Here is a 16,299-nt window from a genome sequence, read left to right on the forward strand (position 1 = left end):
TATAACAAATGCATCTCTGTATGCACCTAATAGCGTAGCCTCAAATACATGAAGCTAAAACTGACAGACCTAAAAGTAGAAATAGAAAAATATATAAGTATATTGAAAGCTTTCTCAGTAATGGATAAGACAAATTGATTAAAATATCAACCAGTATACAGAAAATTTCAACAATATTAACAAACTTGATTTGATTCATAAACATAGAATACTGAACGTAGAGTTCCATTCAAATGTACACAGAGTATTTATTAAAATTAACCATATATTGAGCCATAAAGCAAGTCTCAATCTTATACAAACTCTCTCAGAGAACTGAAAAAGAAAGAAAGACTTCTTCCCAACTAATTTTATGAAAGAAAAATACTCTGGATGCTAAAATCTGTCAAGGACATTATGAAAAAGGAAAATAACAAGCAAATATGTCTCATGAACACAAATGCAAAAGTCCTAAACAATATATTTGTGGACCAAATTCAATGAAACATAAAAAGAACTATTATAACTATTATATAAAGGTATTGGATTGGCCACAAAGATCGTTCGGGGTTTCCATACCATCTTACAGAAAAACATGAATGAACTTTTTGGCCAACCCAATAATTTTATTCCAGGAATGCAAAAAAAAAAAAAAAAAGCCTTCAAATTTGGTTCAACATTCAAAAAATCATTATAATGAACTACATTAACAAAATAAAGGAAATAGTTATACAATATGTCAATAGATTTGATAAAATTCATCATTTATGATAAAAAAACTTCACAAACAAAGAATAGAAGTGAACATAATTAATCTGATAAAGAGTGTCTACAGAAACTCTACACAGATATAATACTCATTTGTGAAATGTCGAAAGTTCCCCTCTGATATCAGGGATAAAAGTCAGGGATTCTTGCTATTCAACCTTATATGGGGCATTCTAGTTAGTAAACTTAAGGCAGGAAAAGAAATAAAATTTTAAGAATTTGAAAAGAGATGACAAGCAGTCATTATCTGCAGGTGACATGACAAAGTAACCAGTTAAATTAATAGAATTTATGTTAATTTAGCAGAATAACTGGATACAAAATCAAATGTAATTCTCTATACCAGAAGAATTATAGTACACAATGAATGTACTGTAATTTTAGAATGGTACAATAAAAGTAGTATTAAAAGACATAAAATACATAAATACAGCAAAATATGTGCAAGATCTATATATTGAAAATTAGGAAACTTTCATTGAAATTTTAAAAGGCTTTATCAGTCTGTGTTTGACTAAAGAAATAGAACTGAATATATATTTGATATATTATAAGAAATTGGTTTATGCAATAGTGACTAAACAAGTCCAAAATCTGTAGGAAAGGCAATCAGGAAAGGAAGTTCATGGGCAGGGCTGAAGCTACCATCCAGTTGAAATTTCTCCTTCCTCCTGGGGAAATTTCAGCCCTGCTTTTAAAGGCTTCCGATAAAGTCAATAAACCACATCCAGATTATCCATGATAATCTCCCTGACTGTCAACTGTTTAGGGCTTTAATTACATCTGCAAAATTCTTTCACAACACCACCTAGATTAGTGTTTGAATAGCTGAGGACTGCAGCCTAGCCAAGTTAACATATCAACAAAGTGAACACAAATGACCAAATAAATAGAGCTCCACACATGGACTGGAAGATTTTGTATTGTACAAATATTAGTTCTCCTCAAATATAGATCTGAAGACGTCTTAATCAATATACTTGCAGTATCTGGAAAATTACAAGTTGATTCTAAAAATTTATATGTTACCTTAAAATGACAAGTCTAGCTGAGACACTTTTGAAAAAAGAAAAAAAAAAAAAAAAATGGAAGATTAAAACTACCAGATAGCCAGGCTTACAGAAAAGCTACAATAAATACGTTATAGATAGATTAACAGACTAATGAAACAGAATAAAGAGTCAAGGACAGACTGACACATGAAAAACTGATGCATGACAAAGTTGGCAACAAAGAACACTGGGAAAACAATAGGTTTTATTCAGTAAAAAGTGTTGGGTAAACTGGATAACAATACTCCTACCTCACACAATATACTTATGTCTAAATGTAAATAATAATAATAACATTTTTAGAATATAATAAAGGCAAATAGCTTCATGACCTTGGGGTAAGCAAAGAGTTTCTAAACAAGATTAAGAATAATCTTAATAACCTCATTAAGTGTAATGGAAAAGACTGATAAAACTGGATTTCATTAAGACTAAGAAATTTGAGTCATTAAAAGAAACCACTAAGAGAGAGTAAAAACTCAAGTCACAAAATGGGAGAAATTATTTGCAACATGTATAACCAAAAACAGTCTATATACAGAATATGTAAAGAATTTGTAAACTTTGACAGGTAAACCTACTCAAACGGTCAATAAAGAGACATTTCTCTAAAGAAAACAATAAAAAGTTATAATGCACATGAAAACTGCTCAATGTTATTTATTCTCAAGAAAAACAAATTAAAACCATATTGAGATACCAATACACAGGAATTAGAAAGGCTGAAGTTTAAAAAGACTGACATCTTGCGTCTCCCTCCCACCCTCACTATCCCACCCCTCTAGGTGGTCACAAAGCACCAAGATGATCTCCCTGTGCTATGCAGCTGCTTCCCACTAGCTATCTATTTTACATTTGGTAGTGTATATATGTCAGTGCTATTCTCTCACTTTGTCCCAGCTTACCCTTCCCCCTCCCCATGTCCTCAAGTCCATTCTCTATGTCTGCGTCTTTATTCCTGTCCTGCCCCTAGGTTCATCAGAACCTTTTTTTTTTTTTTTAGTGGAAGGGTATATGGGGATATATGTATACATATAGCTGATTCACTTTGTTATACAGCAGAAACTAACACAACACTGTAAAGCAATTATACTCCAATAAAGATGTTAAATAAAACAATTTTAAAAAAAGACTGACATCAAGCATTATCAAGTATATGGAGCAACCAGAACTCTAAACAAACCTATCAGGGTGTAAATCTGTACAACTTGGGGAAACTGTTTGGAAGAACCTATTAAAGTTGAACATACTCTATCACCTAGCAATCTGATTCCCAGGTATGCACTCACTGAGATGCACATGTGTACTGAAAGACACATCAAGTGTGATCATAACAGCATTATTCCCAAGAGCTCCAAACTGGAAACTATCCAAGTGACTAAACTATCCAAATGGATAAACAATTAAATATTATAAATATGAATAATATCTCATTAACATAAAGTTGAGAGAAAGAAGGCAGAGACAAGTACTACCTGATTGTTAGTTAAAAATCCTTGTTTAAATTGTTAAAATCTTGTTAAAAATTTTAAACACCTTGTTAAAAATCAGGATAGCTGTTACCTGGAAAAAGGAAGGAGGTTAAGATCAGAATGGATTGTGGAGAGGGTGGCTGAGGTGCTGGAAATGTTTATTTCTTGTCCAGAGTATCTGTGGATTTACTTTTATTTAATTGACAAGTATACTGAGATAATTATAACTCCACATGAATTAGAAATAATATTAATTAAGAAATAATGCAGAGAGATCAGATCCCATGTACTCTTTACCCAGTTTCCCCTAATGGTAACATCTTGCAAAACCATACTACAGTATAACAACCTGGATACCTACATTGATACAATCCTCCAATTCAGATTCTCCCTGTATATTTTTACTATTTGTGTGTGTGTGTGCGTGTGTGTGCGCGCTGTGTTGTGTTTTAGTTCCATACAAATTTAACACATCCATAGGTTTGTGTATCCATCACCTCAGTCAAGATACAGGACAATTTCATGACCACAGAATACCTTGTGTTTCCTTTTCATAATCGCAGCCACTTCCCTCTGCCAATCCATTCCTAGCCCCTGGCAACCCCTAATCTGTTCTCTATTTCTAAAATTAAGTCATTTTAAGGCGTTATATAAATGGAATCAGGCAACACATAACCTTTTGTGGTTGGCTTTTTTTTTCTTTTTGAAATAATATGATTCCTTTGAGATGCATCCAAGCGTCAATAGCCCTTCCCCTTCCCCATCCATTTCTCCTTCTCCCCGCTAATCCTCCTCCTTCTCCATCTTCTTTTTTTGAGTACCACAGTTTGAGTTTGCTTAATTATTCTACCTGTTGAAGGATGTCTAGCTTCTTTCCAATTCTTGCTATTATGAATACAGCTGCTATTAACATTCACGTACAAATTTTTATATGAGCATAAATTTTTACTTTAAAACATTGTAACATCTTTTTTCTAATCTCCATGTGTTCTAATTAGGTACGCACTTTTATTCAAATTTGTGTTGCTCTAATGACGTATAATTTCTCTCTGGCTGTTTTTAAGATTTTCCTTTGTCTTTCAATTTTTTCACTTTTTAATATTTTTAAATTTTTTATACAATTTTAAAGGTTACTTTCCATTTACAGTTATTACAAAATATTGGCTATATTTCCTGTGTTGTACAATACATCCTTGAGCCAATAGCTTGTATCTCTACTCTCCCAGCCCTATATTGCCCTTCACCCTCAACTGGTAACCACTAGTTCACTCTCTGTAACTGTGAGTCTGCTTCTTTTTTGTTATATTCACTAGTTTGTTGTATTTTTTATTTTTATTTTTTTATTTTATTTTTTAATTAATTAATTAATTTATTTATTTTTGGCTGTGTTGGGTCTTCGTTTCTGTGCAAGGGCTTTCTTTAGTTGTGGCGAGCGGGGGCCACTCTTCATCGCGCTGCGTGGGCCTCTCACTGTCGCGGCCTCTCTTGTTGCGGAGCACAGGCTCCAGACGCGCAGGCTCAGTAGTTGTGGCTCACGGGCCCAGTTGCTCCGCGGCATGTGGGATCTTCCCAGACCAGGGCTTGAACCCGTGTCCCCTGCATTGGCAGGCACATTCTCAACCACTGCGCCACCAGGGAAGCCCTGTTGTATTTTTTAGATTCCACACATAAGTGATATCATGCAGTATTTGTTTTTCTCTGTATGACTTATTTCACTTAGCATAATGTCCTCCAAGTCCATCCACGTTGCTGCAAGTGGCAAAATTTTATTCTTTTTTATGGCTGAGTAGTATTCCGTTGTATATATATACCACATCTTGCCCATCCATTCATCTGTTGATGGACACTTAAGTTGCTTCCATATCTGTCTTTAAATTTTTGAAGTTTAATTTTTATATGTGTTGGCATGGGTTTTCTTGAGTTTATCCTGTTTGGGGTTTGCTCCTAATTACGTAGATTTGTGTCTCACTAAATTTAGGAAGTTTCAGCCATTATAATTTTGAATACTTGTTTATCTTCACTCTTTTTCCCCTCTTTCTGGGACTTTGTATCCTTTGTACCAAAGATAGGTTTATTATTATTATTATTATTATTATCCCTCATGTCCCTGAGGCTCTGGTTATTTATTTTTTTAGTCTGTTTACTACAAATTATTCAGGTTGAGTAATTCAGTTGATAGGTGCCCAAGTTCATCGACTCTGTATCCTGTCATTTCCACTCTACTGTCAAGCCCCATGAGGAGGTTTTGTTCTAAATTTCTGTTATTTGATATCTCATATTATTTTTCCAGGCTTTATTGAGGTACGATTGACAAATAAATTTGTATATATTTAAAATGTACAATGTGATCATTTCCATTTGATTATTTTTTCATAGCTTCAATTTCTTCACTGAGATTTTCATTTGTTTCAAGAGAATATTTTTGAAGTATTTTTACTATGGCTGCTTTAAGATCATGGTCAGATCATTCTAACATCTGATGTGCTACTGTTGGCATCGTTGGACTGCCTTTTCTCATTCAAGTTGTGATTTTCCTAAATGTTGCTATGGTGGGTGGTTTTCTATTGTATCCTAGACATTTTAACTGTAATGTAGAAGACTGGATTCTATTTAAATCGTATAGTTTAGCACATGGCTCCTGGGCTTACTTTGTGGGCTGTGGTTCCAATGACAATTTAATGACCTGAACCTCTGGGATGTTATTTTGGTCTGCCTGATTTAAATGGGGCCATTGGGGCACCCACTGGGCAGCTGGAGAAAAGCATTTCTGCAGGACAGGCTACTTGATATCTCTTGGAGGAGGAGTGGAATTTGAGACCCACAGGGACAGAGATTTCCCTGGCTGCGTGTTTGTTGTGGTTGGTTCTGCCTTGCCTGTGGAGATTGGAGAGCAGCCTCCGGGCTGGGCACTTCATGTAGCAGGATTCCCCCCTGACAGTGCCCCTTAGCTATACTGGTGTCTCTGGGCAGTCAATTAATTAGTATCAGTTCTGATAGTCTAACAATATCTAGTGAGGATAGCCACTAATTAAGGAAAAAAGTTGCAAGTTAAACACAAGATATCCCCATACAAGTACAATCTCTTAATCACATCAGAACAAATGTGTCTGCTGCAGTTGTTGGTGTCTTTTCCAGACTTCTTTCTGACAGTAAAACCTTGAAGCCAGGAAGACAAAGCCTGCCTTTGAGCACTGCTTACCTGTGTCTTGTTCCACTAAAACTGCAAGGCTTGGTGGCAAACTGCTAAATGTGAGACTACTCTATCCCTCTTTGATATACATTTTTCTCAGAGTTTTGATAGTCTCCTCTTCAGTTAAGACTCTTTATACAATATTATTCTTTAAGGAACTAGAGGAAAGAAAACACCTCAGTCCTCATATCTTGGAATATAACTAACAACAACAGGTATTGACCACTTGCTATGTGGACAGCACCATGCTGTGCCTCGGACACAGCCCTGCATGGATGAAATCCCCCAGAGAGCTGCAGGGGCCCACAGGTCCCTGTCTTAATGGGTTCACTCAGTGGTCACAAGCAGAGGACATGACATCAGGCCAGGTGACCAACTGGCCTTCATGTCAGGAGCTGGACTTCAGCTGGATGCCAGCTCCAGCTTCTTTCTCTGGACCAACTGTTTTGTCTTCCTGCTGTATTAGAGAAACAAACATGCACACATTAAAGAGTTAAATAAAATTGTAAAACAGTCTGTCAGTCAAGAGTTCAGAAAGCTGTAGTTTGATTTTTGAAATATCCATATAACACACGCACATACACACACACACCCCATTTAGATACTCTGTGTAGTATGAATATGCTTATTTAGTTAAGCTCTGTTATAAAGTATGTTCAGTTGTCATAAAACCCTCTCAGTAGTATCTTTGCCAAGTTGGTTCTCACAGAGAATAGGAGCAAAAGTCCTAGGTTTGTAGTTGGACCCAGTTCCATCCAGCCTGCCTCTTAATAACCACATGCTCTTGGGTATTTCCTCCCTTATAAAGAGGAACATCAATACCTGGTCTGTCAATTTTACAAAGTGTTGGTGAAGCTCAAATTTGCTAATGCAGGTGTAATCTCCTAATAAATTATTAAATAATCCATTGTAGTAATTTATCATTGTTCTCCCTAAATACCCATTTCCAACGTCATTGTCTTGTTCTCTTGTATGTGCTTGCCTAGTTTTCTAGGAGGGAAAGGAAAGATTGACAATTTGAGTTCTGAATGCCAGGTTGCTATCTTGTCTAGCATTATTGAAAATACTACTATGGCACTATAAAAGTAGAGTGGGGACAATTTGAGGTGCTTCCATGCATACACAGCAATGCTAGGAGCCATTTAGTACGAATGAAGAAGGAGAAAATGAAAATGAGACATTTCCAAACATGTTTTTTTTTCAACGGAAGAAATCATAAAGGCTGGTTGACAGCTGTTGACCTTCTTATCAGAGCAGTAGATCTTCTCTGCTCAAACCCATTATAAATGTTATGAATCCAGCCCAAATGGAGACGTACCAGTGACGGCTCAGCACAAAAATTGTTCATTCATTCTCCACGACTCCTTTTGTCACTGGGGCAGTAAGGCGTATTATATCACCTGCAGATGGTCCTGCACTGCTTAGCAAGTACCAAATTGAGGACAGTCTGATGGGTGCGTGCATCACTCCACAAAGAGCAGGCTGTCTCAGTGGTAATCTGGGGAAACAGCTTGTGTGGTTGTGCTGTGTCCTGCAGGGAAACCAGTGACTTCAGGGAGCTTGGACAATGAATCACGATTTTCTATGGCACCTGTTTTACTGTCCTTTGGAGCAGGCTCTCAGTCATCCTGCACCATCATTTATAGAGTCCTTTACAGTTCATTAGATAGCTCTAAGAGCAAATCCTATGCAGTGCTGCCTTACAACCCAGGTGTCTTCTAACTTGGGGATGCAATGGAGAGCAGAGAAAAATACACTGTAGGAAGGCCCAGCCTCTGGCACACACAGAGAACTGTGGTGTGGGGGTGGAGAGGAGGGACTGTGGGGACATTAGGTCCAAGCTCCACAGGCAAGGCTTTGGGTAGAACCAAAGAATCCATGACTAGAGTGTGGTCAACACAAGAAATGGACACTCACGACACCTGAGAACAGCTCTTTTCTTCATCCACCGCCATTTTCCCTCCCCTTTAGACATCACATTCTACCATTCTGACAGTCTATCAGGGTGCTTATCATGTGCCCAGCCTAGCACCCAGAGAACTTCAAGGCACTTTCCAGTTCATTCAATATTCATGAAATATTTTGGCAAGGTTGGTGTTCAGTTAAGAGAAAGCTAGTATTAAGTCCTGTTTATTCTACCTCATATACCTTCTATACTACAGGCATATTATTGCACATATAACAAGATGAAATGACCACTGTGGGCTGCACAGACTTTCCCCTCCCCCACCCCCTGAGAAAATATTGAAATTGCCAGTCCAAGTTCCCCTTCCCCTTTCCCTCCCCTACCTCTGCCTTTCAAAGGACTCTTGCTCTCCAGCACCTGTTGTGTGACTTTGGTCTCCCAGGCCTGTGGGATGGAGATGATCAGCAGGAAGTGGCCAGACAGGAATCTACACTGTGGGAGACTAGGTCAATGTTCCCAGCACAGCACTGGGAGATGGAAAAGAGGGCAGGAAGCAGGGTGCCCTGGCTGTGGACACCAAGGAGATGGTTTTATGTTTTATATGAGGGCGGGTTTGGTGAGTGAAAAACACTGGAGAGGGTAAGGTATAAAAAATAGAGATTTGAAAAAGGGAGCATGGAAAATATTGCTGGTATTGAGCTTTAACTCTTAATATCCTTGAAGAGCTGATGAGGAAAGCTTGTGTTGCTTTGCCTTATAAGCTGAGCCCTTTGAACTTGACACCACTCAGGATGGAGAACCAAGCTCTCAGACTTACATTTTCTGTGCAAGGGGCAATATACGTTTTGGGAGAAGCAACTCTCTAAGCTGAGTCCAGGGAGGAAGGGTCTAGGACAATCTCTGAGGACCCGCATCACCCCTGCCCACCAGCACCTGCCTAGTCTGGAGATCACCTTTTACTCAGAGTTGAAGAGCCTCTAGAATGGGCACCAGATACTTCTGGGTTGGGGGTGAAGGGATAGGAGAGAGATGGTAGAGCTGAAAGGAGACTGATTTTTCCATGAGGTGGGTCCCATGGAAGGAATTCCACCCTAGAAGCCTGTCTGATAGGCAAAGAAATCCTGTTGATGAGAAGCTCGAGTAAGGGGAATGCCTCCTGTGGGGCTTTGGCAAAGAGGAAGAGGCCAAGCCTGAGCCAGTTGGCCCCAAAGTAACCAACAAATGCTCCCACACTGAGGGACCCAATGGTCAGTCAAAGGCAGACAGAGAAACATTAAGATCCACACATTGCTATGCAATGAGCATGGGCAGGTAAGTCAGAGCCATCTGCCTCTGTTCTCTCTCCCTCCATGAGGTGATGGGGAGGTGCCCAAGAGCAGCCCATATCCCCTGCTCAGCCCATCCACACCAACAGTCAGAGCCACAAGTCCAGCCTGCATTGGATGGAGGGAAGGGAAGCTTTTGTGAAGCTGATGTTTTACAAGGAACATGGCTGAATCTTAAAGAACAGAAATGAGACTCTTTATCAATCAAAAACGTGTGACTGGAGAGTTCTGGAAACCTTGGGGAACTGTTGAGGTGGCTATTTCCCAATGGGAAGGGAGTTTCAACAGGCAGTCACTGGAAAAGTAAAACCATCTTCTAGGTAGGAGCTGGAGGCACTCCTAATGACACCAGGTACATTCATTCACACGTTTTCTTCCCCACTGGACTGTAATCTCCCTGAAGGCAAGGACCCAATCTGCACCATCTCTCAGCCACTTGCAGAAGTCCTTCACAAAGTGTCATTCTGCAGACATTAGAGTTATCTGCTTATTTGACCATGTCTCCTGCAGACTGTGAAGTCTCTGCTCTGTGTTCCCAGATTCAAGAATGAGACCTAGAACAGAGGAGTCACTCAATAAATGCTAACTGGACTGTAGAAGTTATAAAGACAGATACCAACTATGATGCGCAGAATGATAGATCTCCAAAAATGTCCACACCCTAATCCTTGGAACCTGGGAATATGTTACCTTACATGGCAAAAGGGATGTAATTACAGCCCCATCATACACACCACAATTACAATTACTTTACAGATGCAATTGCATTAAGAATCTTGAGATGGAGAGATTATTCTGGATTATCAAGGTGGGCCCAATGTAGTCACAAGGGTCTTTATAAGAGGGAGGCAAAAGGGTTTAAATTCAGAAAAAGGAGATGTGGTGACAGAAGAATAGGTGGGGGGATGAGCCTTGAAGGCGGAGGAAGGAGAAGTCAAGGAATGCGGGCAGCTCTGGATGCTGGCAAAGACAAGGAAACCGATTCTCCCCTGTAGCCTCCAAAAAGAATGTGGCTCTGCCCACACCTTGATTTTAGACTTCTGGCCTCTAGAACTGTAAGATAATAAATTTGTTTTGTTTCTAACCACTGAGTTTGTGGTAATTTGTTATAACAGCAATGAGAAGTTAATATACCAATGGATCACCAGAGATATTGCTACTAAAGACCCAGAATAAGAAGTGCCTGGAATGTCGGGAAACAGGTACCTTGTGCAGTCCCCCTCCCCCCACCAAGTGATAAACAAGCAATCACTACTGGGATCTGCCCAGCCCCACAGTCGCTCACCATATTTACATTTCACAAAAACCCTAGCATGTGCACTTGTGCTCTCTGGATGTCTACTTTCTCACTTAAATTTCTATGACATCCTCTTTATCACTTTTTCACAGCATTGCCTTCCCTTATTTCTCTGAGGATACAATGAACAGGCTTTTTTCCTTCTCCCTGTCTCTGTTTCCTTTAAGTGTGTTTTCTGTTTGTTTTGATCTTTGTCATATTACAGGCTCTGTCAGATGTCTGAAGATCCTTGGCTTTCTGCTTATATTAGGAGTGAAGAAATGAAATGTTTCCAGGAAGCTCTGAGCACTGCAGGGCAGGGTTCTCAACCTCGACGCTGTTATTGTTTTGGAAACAAGAAGACAAGGAAGCCCAGGTGAAGCAGTCCATATAAGTCAGCCTTCCAGAACATATAGCATAGAGCATGTGACAGAAATGGGAGGAGGATGCAGGGAGCAGGAAACAGATGATAACCAGCATAGGTATCATTATCCCCATTTTCAGGTAGGAAAACTGAGGCTCAGAGAGATTAACTGGGCCTGGTCATAGCTAGTAAACAGCCAAGAAGAATTTGAATTTGGGAGACCTATATTTTGGTTAAACGTGAGGGTGGTTTTTGTTGAGATTAAATTAGTGGAGTTTGAGGAAAGCAGATTGCCCCCAATTATGTGGGTGGGCCTCATCCAATAAGTTGAAGGCCTGAATAGCAAAAGACTGACTTTCCCTGAGCAAGAAGGGATTCTGCAGCAGACGGCCTTCCAACCAGAACTGCAGCATCAGCTCTTCTCTGGGTCTCCAGCCTTCTGACTCACCCTGCAGATTTGGGACTTGCAAGCCTCCATAACTGCATGAGCCAATTCCTTAAAATAAATTCCTCTCCCTCTCTCTCTCTCTCTTCCTCTGTCTCTCTCTCTCTCTGTGTCTCTCTCTCTGCCTCTGTTTCTCTCTGCCTCTGTGTCTCTCTGTCTGTCTGTCTCTCTCTCAGTTCCAGAGGCTAGAAGTCAAGGTGTTGGCAGGGTTGTTTCTTCCTAAGGCCTTTCCTTGGTGTGTAGACAGCTGCCTTCTCCCTGTGTCTTCACCTGTTCTTCCCTCTGTGCGTGTCTGTGTCCTAATCTCCTTTTCTTATAAGGATACCATCACATTGGATTAGACCCACATCAATGGCCACACCTTAATTAATTACCTCTTTAAAGACCCTATGTCCAAATACAGTCACATTCTGCAGTACTGGGGATTAAGGCTTCAACATATGAATTTGCGGGGGGACACAATTCAGTCCATAACAGCAACTTTTTCAATAATCCTCAGCTTAGAGAGACTGATGTTTGTTAGCATTTGGACAGCTAGTGAGCAGTGAAGAAGGACTTGAGCTGGCCATCCAGTCTCTGCAGAGCTGGCCATGTTCTTTCTCACAGCTGTTTCGCTTTCCCTCTCCCCAGATTCCCACCTGGCTGCACGGAGGCTCCTGTCACCACTGGTCCCACAGGGAATAGTTGTAACCATTAGCTTCTGAGTTAGCCCAGAACCTGTCACGGCACAAACCACTCCAACGTCCAGTAAGAGCCGGTTTGTTGCCTCTCCTGATGACCTCAGATGAGAGATAGACCCCAAGGCCCTGGAAGAGAAAGGACTGAACAGGTCCTGTGAGGTATCCACATTGTTCTTATAACTGCCTTCTCCATGTTTATTCTCTATCTCAATCTCTCCCTATTTCTCTCTTTTCTCCCTCCTAATTCAGTAACCATGAATGTCCTGCCAGCACCCTTGCCCATCCAGCAGAGCCACACACTAACCTACTCACAGTGACCTCAGGGTGACACTAGAAGACACAGACAAGCCTTCAGCCAAGCACATCCAGCCACACTGGCCCCATGCACAGCCCAACTAGCATGCAATGGTCTTTGGGCTGATTGCACCACTTGTTTTTGCACTAGCAACTCCACAAAGAGCAGACTTAATTTATGGCCTCATGAACCTTTGTAAAAGGACTTCCAAATTTAGGCTAGTCACATTCCAACCTAATGAGAGCGCATGGCAAGAATGCTAATCATTTTAAATATAATTGTGCCCATTCTATGCTATTATATTATCATGACCATGTGATGTGTATGATGGGGCTGCAGGGCATTGTCTAGAAGCAGCCAGATGTACTCACTTGTCCAAACAGGTGTCATCTTTCCTTTGTTGTCCTTTTCAATACTTTAAACGTAAATATTGAAAAGTAAGAGCAGAAAAGGAATTCTGTTGTAACAACACCTACAACATTTTTGCAGTTTGATGGTTTGTTGCCCTTTGCTGGGCAGTGGGACATCTCTCTCCATCTCCTCCAGCTCTTCCCCAGATATACCCAGGAGGTGAGATACCTGTCTGGAATCACAACCTGAAATTTACTTCTCAGAGCCTGAGATAAAGAGAGAAACACATTTGAACAAGCTGATCCCTGGAGGATAAACTGTCCAGCTGGTATTGTTAAGACGTAATGAATATGTTCCAAACAACTCTCTGGCGATTATTTACCAATGATGGATGACAAGCTGCTGTTTGTACAGGCTTATAAAATGTTACAGAGTTTCATTAATTTGCCCTTCATTAGCTGTGCAATTCTGCTAATGATCTCATCTACATAGAGTATTGTGCCCTCAGAGATGCCAGCTCACTGACAAAGCCTATGAACAGCAGCACACTCTGCCTTTGCCCATGTGACACTGGACATCGCTCAGCTCCGATGCCCCCTCCCACTGCTTATCTACTTATGCTTCAAAGTGGAGCAATCTCATACTGATAAATGAATAATAACCCCACATATGAAATGAAACTGTACGTTTATTAGAAAGGTAGGAATTATAAAATTAGCAAATCTGTTAATTGTGTGCGATTGCCCCAGAGTAATGAGGCTGCTTGTCATTAACTGCCTTTCCTCCAGACTGGCTCAGACACATCTCTGCTATCAGCATGTCTGCTCTGCTGATCCAACCCTCGACCACACTGACAGTGAGGATCACTGACCCCAGGGGCAGGAGCAGTAGGGGCAGGGAGCTTGGGGGAGGAGCAAAGCGCTGAGTACAGAATTATACCATCCTGGGGAGAATGTCTGGACCTGGTCCTTGCTGCATGACTGCAAGCTGCAGGGGTTATTTTGCCTTTCTGAATCTCTGTCTACTCATTTGTGAAATGGAGACAGGATTACACACTTCGCAGGAGTGTCAGACGATTAAATGATGTAATGATGGAAGGTACTTAAGAGTAGAGACCCACAGCAATGAGTTAGCTCTCCATCACTAGAGCAGCAAAAAATGAATCCAGTCCTTGAAAGCAAAGAATCAAGGTAGGAGCAGGCTTGTGAGGGTGGAGGGTAAGACTCTTATAAGCCCCCAAAGCTGAAATACAAATAAAAGCCTTTTTTTTAATTCTTCATTTAAAAAAAATGCTTCTTCATTCCCCAAATGAGAAGAAACAAGGTCAGCGCTGTTTGCAGCACCTTCACCTGTAACACGTGATTGCAGCTCTCCCCCACCAGCCAAAGGCAGGTCTGGGGGCACTGGCCTCCATGGCAGCTCCAGGTGACCCACCAGGAGACGGCCAAGAGCATGCCTGAGGTCAAGTCAACTAGTTCAACAAGCACTCCCTGAGCCCCACTTGGTTTTAGACTGAATTTTGGGTATAAACATAAGCTCAGCCCTCAGCATGTTCTCAATCTATCCAGCGGGACATACGTGTAGATATGTACAAACTGTTGTGATAAATGAATAAAAATTTTAAGTATGGGATGATATGAAAACAGCCAACTAGCCCAGATGGGAGGGTCAGCCTCCCAGAGGAGGAAGTGCTGAGGACCCCACAGGAGCAGGAGGATGGAGGTGTGAGGGAGGAGCACCGCGTGTGAATTTACAGGGTATTCATACGTTGAAAGCACAAGTGTGGTCTGAGGGAGGATGTGGACAAAGATGAGGCTGAAGCAGGAGGCTGGGACCCATCATGGGGACTTGGAGGGCCCACCAGAGTAGGTGGACTTCATCCTGCCGCAGCGGCTTCCTTTCTTCTCTCTTTCCTGGTGTTTATTGGGAAATATTTCAAACTTTCAAAAAGTAAGGCGAGGGCTTCCCTGGTGGTGCAGTGGTTGAGAATCTGCCTGCCAATGCAGGGGACATGGGTTCAAGCCCTGGTCTGGGAAGATCCCACATGCCGCGGAGCAACTAGGCCCGTGAGCCACAACTACTGAGCCTGCGCGTCTGGAGCCTGTGCTCTGCAACAAGAGAGGCCACGATAGTGAGAGGCCTGTGCACCGCGATGAAGAGTGGCCCCCGCTCGCCGTAACTAGAGAAAGCCCTCGCACAGAAACGAAGACTCAACACAGCCAAAAATAAATAAATAAATTAATTAATTTAAAAAAAAAGTAAGGTGAGTAATATGACAAACAAGTGTTGATATGTTTGTCCTATTTGCTTCATGTTCTGTTTTACAAATAAAACACTTTAGATTGCTGTAATATCCTTCACACCCCTATCATATCCCCTACATTTCCTCTCCCCTCTTCCTTGGGGGAGTCACCATGAAGTTAGTGTTTTTACACTTGTACTCCTTTTATATGAATTTGTAAGTAGCATATAATACTTTTTCTAAGTATTTTAAATTTACAAAAATGACATACTGTGCTTTTCAATAGCAAGCTTCTTTCATTTGGTTTTATTTTCTGAGACTCATTCATTGTGGATCTAGATCATACATTTAAGTCTGCATAGTATTTAATGGTATTAATACATCATAACTTAATTATTTTCTTACTGATAAGCATTTACATTTTGTTTTGTCTTTTACTTTATTGCAAACCAGTCTGCAATGAGCCTCTTTGACATGCCTCCTTTGATGTGCAAGAGCATCTGGAGAATATTTACTTATTAGTAGAACTGAAGAGACATAAAGAACGTGCATCTTCTCTTTTACAGACATTGCTGAATGGCTGTCTAATGCAGTTATACCAATTTTCACTTTCACTAGTAGAACCTGCAGGCCTGCATCCTTACTAACACTTTAAACTATCATACTTGCGTTTTTGCTTTTTGGGTGTTTATTTCCAGTCTGATGAGAATGAAATACCATTCCTTTGTTGTTTTCACTGAGTTTGCCTGATTTCTAAGGAGGTAAAGGATTTATTAAATGTTGATGGACCAGGTGGTTTTCTCTCCTGCACATATTTTCTCCCATTTATTGTACTTTGTTGTACTGTTGGTTTTTATCTTGATTTGTAGGAGTTCTTTATGTATTCTGGCTACCAGAATTTGCTTGGCAAATAACTCCTTCTACACAGCACCTTTTAAAAAATTGTGCTTATTT

The sequence above is a fragment of the Eubalaena glacialis genome, chromosome 1 (genome assembly GCF_028564815.1).
Source record: "Eubalaena glacialis isolate mEubGla1 chromosome 1, mEubGla1.1.hap2.+ XY, whole genome shotgun sequence".
NCBI lineage: Eukaryota > Metazoa > Chordata > Mammalia > Artiodactyla > Balaenidae > Eubalaena > Eubalaena glacialis.